The sequence below is a fragment of the Dasypus novemcinctus genome, chromosome 13 (assembly GCF_030445035.2).
Source record: "Dasypus novemcinctus isolate mDasNov1 chromosome 13, mDasNov1.1.hap2, whole genome shotgun sequence".
In the NCBI taxonomy this organism is placed as follows: Eukaryota; Metazoa; Chordata; class Mammalia; order Cingulata; family Dasypodidae; genus Dasypus; species Dasypus novemcinctus.
In genome coordinates, this window is record NC_080685.1 from 88,675,534 (window position 1) to 88,689,454 (window position 13,921).

A 13,921-nucleotide genomic window follows, 5' to 3' on the forward strand; every position below is an offset into this window, starting at 1 on the left:
TTGTCCTCAGGCTGTTGTCAGTCCCGAGGAGATGACAGAATAACCATATATGAAAGTATATAACACACCACCTATGTGGGATTAAATGGAAACGAATGGAATTCTGCACATGATACATTATACCTAAGTAAGTGCTTGAATGATTGCTAGAAAAATGAGAATAATCACAGCTGGGTGAGGTTAGCAGAGCAAGGATTGGGAAAAAGAGCTGTTTTGAGAAATGCCTTTGGGCTAACACACCTTTACTACCTTATGCCAGAGAAAAGAAACCCAAACCACCTCTGCATACCGGCAGCTTTGCCAATGCAAATATCAGGAGGTCATATGGGTGGGTGGACAAGCAGGGCTTCAAGCCAGGTTTCCCTATGCATTCCCTCCCATCACGCCCATAGCTTTGCATATGTTTTAAGACATAGTGAATAGTTCCCTTTTATTCTGAATTTATTGAGGTCCCTTAGCACCTTAAGCTAGAGTTTCCCCTAATCCTCCCAAATTAGGCAGGAGCAAAAGGGGGACAAAAGTCTGAGATTCAGGGGACTGGGGACAGATTTCCTTAGTTTCAAAAAAAAAAAAAACAAAAAAAAAAACTTTGCCCTAGATCTTTCTAGTTTCAGTTGCCTCATGAAATAAAAGATGTGAAGTACTTGGAAAAATGTTTAAAGTACCGTAGCGACTTCATCTCCTGGGAGGTATGGTGTGAAGAATTTGAGAGTAAAACCTCATATTTGCACGGCCTCTTCTGTTTACATAGCATTTGATTGCATATCAACTTACTCCCCGCCATCCTGGGAAGTAGGCTTGATAGTGTTTTTACCCCCAATTTACAGAGAGGAAACTGGGACCCAGACACCTAGATGACTTGCCGGCCTAGATGACTGAGATTGGAAGCTGGGCCTTCTGACTCAGGGTCCACTCCTTTCCACACAGATTCTTAATGTGTGAAGACATGTGGATATTTTCATGAAATCCCATTCTAGAAAATCTCAAACTTTTTAAATGGCAGAGCACCCAAAGCCCACTACTCTCCACCTGTCCTGGAGGCCTCGGATTTTCCATTTAACCCTTTTTCTGAACAGGTGAAACAATGCTCATTCAAGGCATTTTGCATAACGAAAGCTTCAAAGCATACAGCCCCAAACAACTGCAGCTTAGTGTTTCAGTCCCAAATCAAGGTCTCCCTCCTCCGGGGCCCTGGCTCTGCACAGAGCTGGCCCGAAGCCGAGAAGGAGCATAGGGGCAGAGCCTCTCCAAAGGAGGACAGATGGGCAGGCTGGCCCCAGTGCCGACGCTTTCAACAACCTTTTTGTTTTCCAGCCAAACATCCAGCGTCAGTTCCCCTCTCACCTCCCGCTCCTAGGCAGCCTCCCCGCCCCCACCCAGTCTTTGGGCTGGCTCTGAGAAGCCAATGGACTCTGGAGGGGTGGGGGCCGTTTTCCTTTACCACTGGGAGATGATGAAAGGAGGCTTGCAACTGGTGTGGGGCAACTGTTGCCATCTGTCTGGTGGGAAGTCACCAGGGAGGGTCTCCTGGATTCACTCCTTCACGCACTGCTGGGTTTGGGCCTTTTGTTTGGTTAGCTGGGGAAAGGGGGAGAGTGAGAGAAGCAACTGCTTTGTGTCTGGACCAAACTTTCTGGGACTTACTAAGGTAATTTGCATGAGGAAGCTGCCCCAGCCCCAAACCATCTAGTGATTGACAACCTCTGCCCTGCTCTCAGTTCACAGCCCCTTCCCTCCCCCTCTGGCCCAGGGTTAGGAATGGCTTCAGCTCCTCTGCAGAGGGGAGGAAATGGAAAAGCCGCCCCCATCCCTTTTCCAGTGTAACATGTATCTGGTTTTCTCCCTTCTCTCACCCGTCCCCTAACCCCAGGCTGGGAGCACCGAAATCCTAGTCTTGCTTCTTCCCCACCTCCACTGGGCTCTTACAGCTTTTTCTTTTTGTTCAGTTTCTGAGGACTAGGCTTGGCAGGCAGAGGGGCCGAGGCAGGAGAAAAGGCCCATTAGCTGACTGGCAGCTGAGCAGGAAAAGAAAGGCGCTGAATATAGGCAGTGGGTTGGCAGCCCTCCAGCCCAGCTCCTGGTCTTTGAATAACACCCCAGGCCAGGGGCTGGGGATCCGTGTGGCAGAGGCTTTGAGCCATTTAATTATTTAAAGGTCTCAATGAAAGGAGCTAAGTCCCTGGGGAAGGGGGAGGGCAGGCAGATGGTGTGCCCAAGGAACTGGGAAATAGGCCGGTGCGGTGTGGGGTGGGTGAACACAGGGTGGGGGAGATAAGAAGCAAGAGGCATGAAGCCTCAGAATATAAGAGGATGGGGAAACAGGAAGTGAAACAGCCAATTGCCCTGCAAAGCCAAGCAGTGCCCTGCAAATAGCCCTTCCCTAAATACCATCTGGGGGCAGGTTCTCAGCCTCTCCTTCCTGTACCCATGCCCCCCACCCCTGACTTTCAACATGTGTGTCTACCCCAAGTAAGTGAGTGATGTTTGGGGCATTATGCTTCACCGCTCTTCTGGCACTTAAGAGATGCTTCAGACCAGTTTGGGTGACGAGAATGGGGCATAGATGGATGGGAGGGTTTTCTCTGGTTTTATTTATTTTATTGTGGTATAATTCACGTAACATAAAACTCACCATTTCATGACTTCATTTTATAGGGTGACACCATCCACTAAGTCTGCTGGGAGCAGTGAAGAGGCAGGTAAATGGGTTGCACTGCTTCAAAAGGCAACCCGTTCCAGCCTATTTCTTGGACAATACTGCACGCAGGAAGGGCTACATCTTGACCAACAAGGTCAGAGAGGGCTCCCAGGTAGAAACACTGTCTACATTTCAATCCAACTCTGCCATTTCCTAACTCTGTGACCTCAGGCATGTTACTTAACTTCTCAAAGTCTCAGTAAAATGAGGAGAAATATAGTTCCCACTCACAAGATTGGTGGATTAATATACCTTCCTAAGTGTGTTAGACAGAGTGCCTGGCTCATAGTAACCACACAATAAATGTTAGTAAATATCATTATTATTACCATTATGAGATCAGGAGGCATCAAGACAGGCCACAAAATCTGAGAGAAACAGTGAATTTGGGAGTTCAGCGAGGGTGTAGTTTTGTCCCCACCCTCTCTCCCAATTTGTAATGAGCTGTGGTTGGAGATGAGATCCTTGTTTTTTTTTTTCTTAATAATATTCTCTTTGGGTACTCTTTTTTCCCACCTGCACCCCAGTCCACCTTGCCCAGGCTGAGCCAACAACTTTAGGTCCCTGGGCTCTGAGACTCTGGTCCACACCCTTGCTTTGCAGGACTTGGGTATTATTGTTAAGCCCTATTTTACACATGGTAGGACCAGCTTGAATGGAGTGGGGGCTTCCGATTTGCGTCTCCTGCTTCTTGGGGCCATTTTCACTCTCTTGTTAGCCCCTGCCGGTCCGCGAGGTCACCCCACATAAGGTGGTCACTCCAAGACAGCATCTTTGTTATCCCGTCTTCATTTCCTAGGTCAGGTCCGCTCCAAACGTGAGGTGGGGTTTATTTTTAGAACCTTCCCGCGGGGGCAGTTCCTCTTCCTCTCAACATGTCGTGGGGGGCAAATGAGGGTTCCAGTCAATCCCGGGCGGCAGTGATTAAGGCGACTTCCCCACAGGCTGAAGGAATCAGACCTGCCCAATCCGGGGCGAGCCACCGCCGCGAGGAGGGAGAGAAGGTGAACTGTGGGTGGGAGGGCAGGCAGGTGTCTGGCTACCTCCCTTTCGGATATGGGCAGAGGGAAGAGCCCTCGGCCATCAACCCACATCCCTTGATCGCCGTGGGGTAGCTGCCTCGGATCTGGTAACGCGACCAATCGCGCCTGCAAATCTGCTCTCCTCGCTCGGCAACAGCGTCCGCCTGCTCTGAGGAAGGCCTACCCTGGCAACAAGCTGCTGATTGGCTGGGCCGGGAGCTGAGCGGGCCAATCAAGGCCCTCCCTAACGCTCGCTGGCCAAGCATTAAAAGGAAGGAGTAGGGTGGGGTGCAATGAAGTTGCAGCCTTGGCTTGGTGAGAAGGCGCCTTTGAGCGAGAGGCCGGAAGGCTGCTGTTTGTGGAGCGCCCCCTGCCTCCCTCTGCCGGAGTGTCTCAGGGCCCTAAAACGTCGGATCTCTCCCAGTTTTTCAGGCCTCCTCGTAGCTTGACTGACTGCGGGGCCTGACGTAAGCAATTCTTGAGCAATTCTGGAGTTTCTGGGTTTCTGAATCTCAAACCTTTCTACCTTCCTCCTTTTGAAGTCTGTCTGGATTTGGGCATTTCCCCAAGTGTGTAACTCGGGTCCTCCCCATTTGCATGTGGGTGCGCACTCCCACTGTCTAGTTACCTGAGCTCACCCCTCATGTTACCAATCACCCACCGTCAAAAGCCAAATTCACCATCCCTCACATTACAGCGTAGCGTTTGGCAAGAGCCTCTTATCCTATAATAGATTATACCTCTTCTGAGGGCATAAATGATAAGCTTTGTAAAAGAAATTATCTTGAATAATATTGCCCCATTTCCATACCAAGGCTCAAAGAACCCAGCACGGTAGCATTGAGATTAAGGCTCTAGAAGCTGGTGATCAGGATTTGACTCAAGCCTCTGCCACTTACTGGCTGTGTGACCTTGTGCAACTACTTAACCTCTCGTTCTGAGTTTCCTCCTGTGAAAAAATGCTATTGATAATAATAGTGTCTTCCTCCTATCATTATTGTGACAAAATGTCTGACACATAAATGCCCAATAAGTGATATATTATTTTAGATATTGATAACAAAGGAATGACAATTCATTTCCTACATTTAACCTCAGCTTTCCGTTTTGGTTTAGGTGCTAGGGATAACCTTAGATTCTAGAGACATTTATTTATTTGTTTTTGCTTTTTTTTTAAAATATAGAGACGTTTTAAATTCCTATCAGTGAAACACTATAAGACTCAGAAAATAGTTTAGTGTAGTTTCAAAGCCCCCAACTGTAGGAGATGTCTTACTTTTAGTTCATGAATTTGACTAAGGGAGAGGTGTCTGGACAAGACCGGATTCCTACTTTCCTCAAGAACTTTTCCTCAAATTCATCCCTCTCAAAAATTCCAGAACAGCAGCATCTTACAATAAATCCCATTTTAATAAGATTTAACATTCGTTCTTTTTCCTGTTCTCAGACCTGGATGAAGTGCCCTGCGAGTTATCTACATTAACACCAAGATGTGGTTGTAAATTTTTCCCAAAGGCAGTTCTCTTTTATTGCCTGGAGACGCACCCTCTTCTGTGTTCTCCTGCCTCCTGCCTGCCCCCAAATGTACACAATGGTGAGTGGATTTTCTTCAGGAACCACAGAGACTGGTGCTTTAGTGTTCACAGGCCCCTGGTGGCCATCCAGTTCCACTACTGGACTATCTTGATGTCAGAAATGGGCCTTGTGTTTTGTATCACAAAAAAGCAGTGATGTGTCTGGGGTACCTCGGTGGTGCCAGACGATGGGGCAAGAGCGCAAGGCAATGGTGTATACAGTTCACTGGAGAGCCTATGGACCTGGGTTTCAGTGTTGAGTGCATGCCTTTAGGGGAAGGTCAGTTAAACATTAGAGGTCTCAATTACTCTGTCTTTAATGTGGGGTTAATCATATCTGTCTCCTTGCTGTATAGATATGTTAGGAAGGGAAATAAGGTTATAGAATTAAAAGCAGTTTATATTCTTTGAAAAAAATAATGGAAGTGAGTGCTATTAAATCCTTTTCGTGCCATTGTTTTCATCAAGGCCCAAAAGAAGATAATCCAACAGGTATTAATATTATTGAAAACTATGAATTCAGCTCTATGCTAACCATTGTGGGTTATATGGAGAAATTATATGACCTGGTCTCTACAGTTAATGAACTTAATCTAACCAGGAAGCTCACCCAACACATGAAACAACTGATAACAAACTGCATTTATAGGGGTGTTTCTCTAACCTAACCTATTTTATCCTATAGAGAAAGGATCATATGATGTGTCAGTGGAGCCAATAGGTGGAAGTGCCTCACCCACATGACTGCTGGCCTCTCACCTTTCCCTTTATGTATCACCAGTGGAGCATGGACTCTTATAAACCATCCTTTCTCCTGCCTTTACCACTGCTTACAAGTCAATGCCTGATTCCTGTGTCCTGGGCTTGGAGAGATGCCAATATATGCACTGGAATTTCTCTCCATCCTACCCTGGGATGGTCATGTTGGTACTTGTTCCTAATGCTTTCTCACATGCATCCCCTGCTGCTGCTCACAAAAGCCATCACAACCTTGTAGCTGCAGCAAGCTGCTCTGGAGCCTGGGTGGGACAGTGTGGGTGTTGCTGTTCCAGCACCATTTGCCCTGGGAAAGAGAGGCCACCTCTCCTCTTCCTTCCCTAAGAGGAAGAAGGCTGCTAATATACTCCTAATCTCTGCATTTGCCCCCTGCTCAGGTAGATTAGAAAAGATGCAAGATGCTCACTCCCTTTTTCCCATCTCAGAGGGCTATGCCCCATTTAGGGAGACTACCCCTTATTCCCTCCCTGACCCCTGCTGGAGTTGATTTGCTTGGTGGAGGGAGCCACTCTGGGATGGGGTAGAGGACTAGTTCTGTTACTGTCCCCAACTGAATTTTGCATGCTCCACAGGCAGATTCTAGTTCCAGGTTTGCAGTGCTAGGCCTGTGGACTTAACTTCTTTCTTCTTTGAAAATTGCCAACAAAGGTTCAGCATAACTTCTAAGAAGAAGTAGATTGGTGTAATTGCTACCATCTTTGAAAATAAAATAACATTTTACACCCATGAGATTGACAAAATTTTTAAAGCCTGAAACATATTTCTTACTGTGAGTATGTAGAAAAATGGGGGCTCTCATATACCATTGGTGTGAGTGTACACTTGTACAACCACTTTGGAAAGTAGTTTGGCAGAATCTAGTAAAGGCAAGTGCTCATACTTCACCACTCATCAGTTCCCTCTTAGGCAAATATGGTGTTTCTGTGTTTCGTGGCTGCTGGCGATTTTGCCCCCTAGAGACATTTTCGATTGTTTTGCTAGGGGGTTGCTACTGGCATCTAGTGGGTAGAGGTCAGGATTGCTGCTAAACATCCCGAATGCTAATTCCCTTCCTCCACAAAGAATTATCCAGCCCCAAATGCCGTTTAGTGCCACTGTTGAAAACGTCTGGTGTATATAAATTAGAGAGACTCTCAAATGCAAGCTCAAAGAAATACATAAAAGGATGTTCACTGCATTATTTGTTTCTAACGGTAACATATTGAAAACCATCTAAATGTGTCTCAAGGAGAATAGAGAAGTAAATTTAGGTGTATTCATATACTGGAAAGTTATACAATAGTTAGAATGAATGCATGGGAGCTACAAGAATCATACAGGTAAATCTTGAGTGAAAAAAAAGCAGAATGTTAGGTAAAGTATGATGCCATCATGTAAGGTTTAAAGACCAAAATACCTCTCTCTATAGTTTGTGGATACATAAACATGTAACAAGAATATAAAAACACAAACCTTAGGAGAGCGTCTACTTCTGAAGAGGAATAGGATCTGGAAGAGGTAGAAGGGGACTTAAAAATAGAGTTGTGACTTTTTATTTTCTTAAAATTATATCTCAAGCTTATATGTCAGAATGTTAACATTTGTTAGATCTGGAAGGTAAATACATAGGTCTTTGTAATGTATTGCTTTCTATTCATTATTGTAGTTTGAAATATTGCACAATTAATTTTAAAAATGAAAGATTTAAACTCAGGGATAATGTGAGTTGTCTTCTGTTTATACTGCCCCAGGAGGATGTCCTCACTTTATTTTCTCTGTTGTTTGGTTAATGAATGCGTAATGCCTACTTCGAACTATTTCTGCCATTGTTAGGGCATCACCTACCAGAAGGCAGGACTGGGATCTTGGGTGGGTTCTCTGTGGTGGGGACCTTAGTATCTGGCTGCTATTCCATCTCCAAGCCCCTAGAAACAACTGTTAGACATCCTAGATGAAGCACTTTTATCTGTCTTGGGGATCCCTGTTTAGATGGTATAGTGGAATGAAGTGTCCCCTCAAAATTCATGTACACCTGGAACCTCAGAATGTGGCCTTATTTGGAAATAGGATCTTTGCAGGTGTAAATAGTTAAGGATGGCTGTGAGATAATAATGGATTAGGGTTGACCCCAAACCTGGTGATGGTGTTCTCATAAGAAGAGGAGAGTGTGCAGAGTCACAGGGAGAAGGCCATGTGAAGATGGAGAGTGAGACTATTGTCATGCTGCCACAAGCCTAGGCACTGTGGGGGCCACCAGAAGCTGCAAAAGAGAATTCCCTAGAGCCTTCAAAATGTGCATGGCCCTGCCAATGCCTAGATTCCAGACGCCTGGCCTCCAAAACTGTGAGAGAATAAATTTCTTTTGTTTTAAGCCACTTGTTTGTGGTACTTTGCTACTGCAGGCCTGGGAAACTAATACAGATGAGTTCCACAGACTTAAAACCTGACTCAAAACAATGCTGCTTTCAGCAGAACGAAGGAATTCTGCATTAAGAGGAAGAAGGCATTTGCATTTGGTAGTTCTAATTTATGTAAGGACTACCTGGACCCCTGGTTACATCTCTGTGACTCAGCTCCACAAAGCTGTCATGATGGCAGGTATGGGGATCTATGCACCTCACAAAGTTCCTTCCATAGATTTCCCAAAATGAAACTCTGCCATTTGTTTGGCTGCTCAGCATCTGAGCCCCTTTGGTTCTTATAGGTAATTCCCCACCACATTAGACAGAACCTGACTCCTAAAATTGAAGATGAGATTGCTGAATACTCGCTTTTCCAACCTCACACTAGAGCACTGACTCATTACTAGGTTCTGCTGGTTTGACTTTGAACTGGAAGTTACTGGCATAAAAGAGCAGGGACCTTAAGGAATCTACTCTGGTGCGGGAGGGGCAGTGATGGCAGCTACAAGCAGATTCCATAGGCAGCTACAGCAGTGGTTCTCCTGAAGCATCTGTTATCCAGTATTGGTGGGGTTGGTGGTGCCAGCTCCAGGGTATGGCCCAGGCATGGTGGCCATAGTGTCTTCATGGGCTCACCTCAGACATTGTTTCTGGCTTCATGCCCTTCAAGTCTGGTTCCAGAGCCCTCCCAGAGATTCTGTGAACTACCTGATATCCACCCTCCTCTTAAACATAAATGAATGAATTTCCTTTTTGCTTAAATCAGCTAAATCCAGTGCTTGCAACATAACAACTCTGATTGATACAACCCTTCCTTCTGTCTGATGGGCTGACTCCAGATGATCTTTGGTTCTGTTGATTGTATGTCTTGGACCTCCTAGGATACAAATGTTTTAAAATATTATTTTATGGTACCATGGATACATGTGCATTTATTAAGTTGTGTTATAATTTTTGGTTCAGAAAATGTGATCATTGAAGCCAATGAAAGAGACTTGTCATACTTTTAAGATGCCTGTGGGCTGAGAGTCTCTACCTTAGTGCTTGGCTGATATTCCAACCCGAATCCATCTCGAGGATGGGCCAATAAATACCAACTGACACTTAACAGCAGCACTAGTCAAAAGGGCTGTACTGGGCCCACTCCAATGTTGCCTAGATGATGCCCTCCTCTGATCTTTTTTTTTTTTTAACTTTTTTAGAAAAGATATTTGGATTACATAAATGTTACATAAGGGAAACGGACTTTGGCCCAGTGGTCAGGGCGTCCATCTACCACATGGGAGGTCCGCGGTTCAAACCCCGGGCCTCCTTGACCCGTGTGGAGCTGGCCATGCGCAGTGCTGATGCGCGCAAGGAGTGCCGTGCCACGCAAGGGTGTCCCCCGCGTGGGGGAGCCCCCACGCGCAAGGAGTGCGCCCGTGAGGAGAGCCGCCCAGCGTGAAAAGAAAGTGCAGCCTGCCCAGGAATGGTGCCGCCCACACTTCCCGTGCCGCTGACGACAACAGAAGCGGACAAAGAAACAAGACGCAGCAAATAGACACCAAGAACAGACAACCAGGGGAGGGGGGGAAATTAAATAAATAAATAAATCTTAAAAAAAAAAAAAAAATAGGGAATTCCCATATGCCCTGCTCCCCACACTGCCCACATTTGCCCCCATTAACAATATCCTTCATTAGTGTGGTGCATTCATTGCAATTTTGTTTTTTTTTTTAAGATTTATTTTTTATTTATTTCTCTCTCCTCCCCCCCGTTGTCTGCTCTCTGTATCCATTTGCTGTGTGTTCTTCTGTGTCCGCTTGTATTCTTGTCAGCAGCACCAGGAATATGTGTGTCTTTCTGTTGCATCATCTTGCTGCGTCAGCTCTCCATGTGTGCAGCGCCCTCCTGGGCAGGCTGCACTTTTTTTGTGTGTGCAGAGCGGCTCTCTTTACAGGGTGCACTCCTTGCACATGGGGCTCCCCTATGCAGGGGACACCCCTGCGTGGCACAGCACTCCTTGCATGGATCAGCACTGCGCATGGGCCAGCTCACCACATGGGTCAGGGAGCCCTGGGTTTGAACCCTGGACCTCCTGTGTGGTAGGCAGATGCTCTATCAGTTGAGCCAAGTCTGCTTCCCCATTCATTGCAATTGATGAACACATTTCAGAGCATTGCTACTAAGCATGGATTATAGTTTACATTGTAGTTTATACTCTCTCTCACACAATTTTGTAGGTTATGGCAAGATATATAATGGCCTGTATTTGTTGTTGTTATGTCATTCAGGACAATTCCCACCCAAAGATGCCCCTGTATTACACCTGTTTTCCCTCTCCTTAACCTTAGAACCTCCTTGGCCACTGCCTCCACATCAATGATATAAGTTCTTCCATTGCTAGAATCACAATAAGTCTATAGTAGAATACCAATAAGTCCACTCTAGTCCATCGTTCATTCCTCAATCCTGAGGATTCTGGGATGGTGATGCCCACTCCACATCTAACTGAGAGGGGACTTCAGTCCCATATGGCCAATGGATGGGACCCTCCTCTGATCTTGATTCACCTTTACTCCTGGGTTTGGGGCTACTTGTGCCCCTGATACCTTGGCCACATATCTAGTTCTACTTTGGGATTTGGGAGTTCTAGCTCCTTCCTTGGAGTAACTCTCCCCATATCTTATGCAAACTGCCATTGTTGATTCTGAGATCTGTCAGATCCTCCCCTACAACTGCCTACTAAGGCTGACACCAATGGCATACATCTGTTATTGTCCAGCCTGTCTCCAGAGTTCTGTTTTGCCAAGACCTGTGGCTCTGTGTGATGCTTGTAGGGGAGACATGAGCTTGTTGGGGCAGAATGCAAGACCAAGGATGCTGGTCTCTGCTTCTGGTTCAAGAGGGTTCAAGACTGACCCTACCTGTTTTCCAGTGCTTTGCTTGTCTAGGAGGTATTCTTATTTCCACTTGGGACTCTGACCCATTTCCTATTATTATTTCCTAAACTGGGTCAAATGTAATTTTGTCTTTTCTCTTCTGATTGTAGCAGGCAATCTGGGCACATAGGTGGGAACAGCTCATTCCTCTTTAGTGTTTGCAGCTCCTCTTGGAGCCAAGCATGGTTCAACAGGGTCTGCTTTTGTCCTTTTGTCCATTACTGCCTTTATGCTCTAGTTCCACCCACTCCCACACCCTACCCCTTATTCTTTTCTGGGCTATGTGGTGCAGCCAACAATAAAGTTCAGTCTATTGTGTCTGTCCTTCTCATGCCACATGTGGGTTCTGTCCCCAGGGCGTGGCCTTGTTTCCAGGAAGGATTGCTGTTCTGGAAACTTGGGATGGCATGGGGTTGAGCAACGTGTTTGCTCCTTTTGGGTACGACATTGTGACCTGGGTCACCCAAAGGCTCGGCTTGTGATGGGGTCATGTCTACCAGTCTCCACTTGCCTGTTTGTGGCCAAGAACTTTCTGGGGGACTTTGAGAAGGTCTACAAGGGATACCGAGTCTCCTGATGACTGACATACTTTAGCTGCAGACTCTGAACCTGAGTGCTTGGAGGCAGGGATGGTTAAGCTAGTGAATTAAGGTGCTTCTCAGTCCCCCAGGGAGTGAGTGTTTGGGGTTGCTCCTTTAGTCTTTCTTGGTCATCCCAGCTTTCACCATTTCTCCCTCTTTTTTAAAAATGAAGTTATATTTTGCCCATACACTTCATTTGCTGCTTACATTGAACTGTCTCATAGTTTCTCGAATGAACTTTCAAATCATTAAGGCAAATGAATGCTAGTTACTTTTATCTCCACTGAACTATATAGCAAGTACCTTGAGAGCTTTATGTTAATTCCTTCATATTAAGTATATCAACCACTGACACATTATCTGGCTCAGGGTTTTGCATCTAGTAAAAATTTGTTGAGTGATTAAGCTATGCTCACAGAAAGAAAAGACTATGGATTTGCCTTTTCTTTTTGCTGTCCCACTGTGATCCATGTTCTGCCTGACTTAATTTGGATAGGCAGATACTATGTCTATTTTTCATATATCTGACTGAAACTTAGCAGTCCCTTCAATTATGAATGTAGGCCACAAACCGCAGCAGTATTATCAGTATCTGAAACTTTATCACCAGCTGAAATAGATATTTTATATCATGTTAAGTTATTGAAATACTTCAAAATGCCATTTTTGCCCATCACCACTTCAAAGTGATTGCAGTTATTAAACCTGTTGCTAGATCTTATTTGATGCATTAATAAAAAAGCATATGTATTACTATAAAATTATATTTTAATATTTTGATAATTATATTTCATGTAATTGGTTTCTTTCATAAGCCTAAGTATTTTATTCTATGCCTTGGAACATTCTGAGAAGTCCATAGGCTTTACCAGACTTCCAAAGGCGGGGGGGACCAAGACACTCGAAGAGGAAGACCTCATGGTCACACTGTGCCTTCTGGTGCCCTGGACTTTAGTCAGAATCCAACTGGGCTGGGGGCTGACCAGAGCAGACTGAAGAAAGTGAGCATCATTGAAACCTTTTAGGGTTTAGATGGTGCAAGGGGAGATGCTGCCCACTCGTGGCTGGAAGACAGAACTGTGCAGTATAGGGCAGGCTGGTGGACAAAGAGGGTTTGGGATGGTGGTAGTTAAGTTTCTTGGTATTTGTGCCTGAAATAAGAGAATAAATAGCAGTAGGTGGTTTGACCTCTGCCTACTGTCCCAGCCTCATTGCCGAATTCTCGCTTGTTCTCTGCGCGTAGCTGTTTTCACTATCTATCTGAAGCTCTGGGGCATTGTCACTACTATTATTCCTGCCTGGCCTGTTTCTCTTCATCAGACAACTAGGCTCCCTCGCCATGTCTCAGAGTATCCACTCTGGAAGCTCCAGTCTAGGTCAGGCTCCTTTACTAAACCTCACGCGGACCTGTGCCTGTCTCCTTCAAAGCCCTTTCTCAGTTTGAAACTACACATCTCAGTATGAATTTTTGTTCGTCTGTTACCATACTGGACTATAAACCCCCCAAGGGAGGAACTGTTTGCGCCCCTTTTTTTTCCTACACAATCCCTAATGCCTGCCCAGTAGCACTCAGTAAACGTGGATTGATGAACAGTGAATTTTAATTGGAAAATTCATTTAGGTATTGTGAATGCTAGCAGAATGTATTTAGGTGCATCAGAAAAGATAATCTGCTTCCACTTACTACACTCTCTCTTCTACCATATGCCTTGGAATCCTGCTTAAACTAGTAACGTGAAAATCTCCGGGATAGCAGACTATGAACAGTAAGGCAAAACTGACAGGCTGTGGTCCAAATTTTGACTCTGGTGTTTCCTTACTGTGTGACCTCAGCTCTTTGTGTCTCAGTTTCTTCATTTGTAAAACAGCAAAAATGTTAGTTTCTATGACATAGAATGATTAGGAGTACTAAATAAGATGTAATAAAAGCACCAGCATATAATAAATACGCAAAAAAGCCTGAGAGA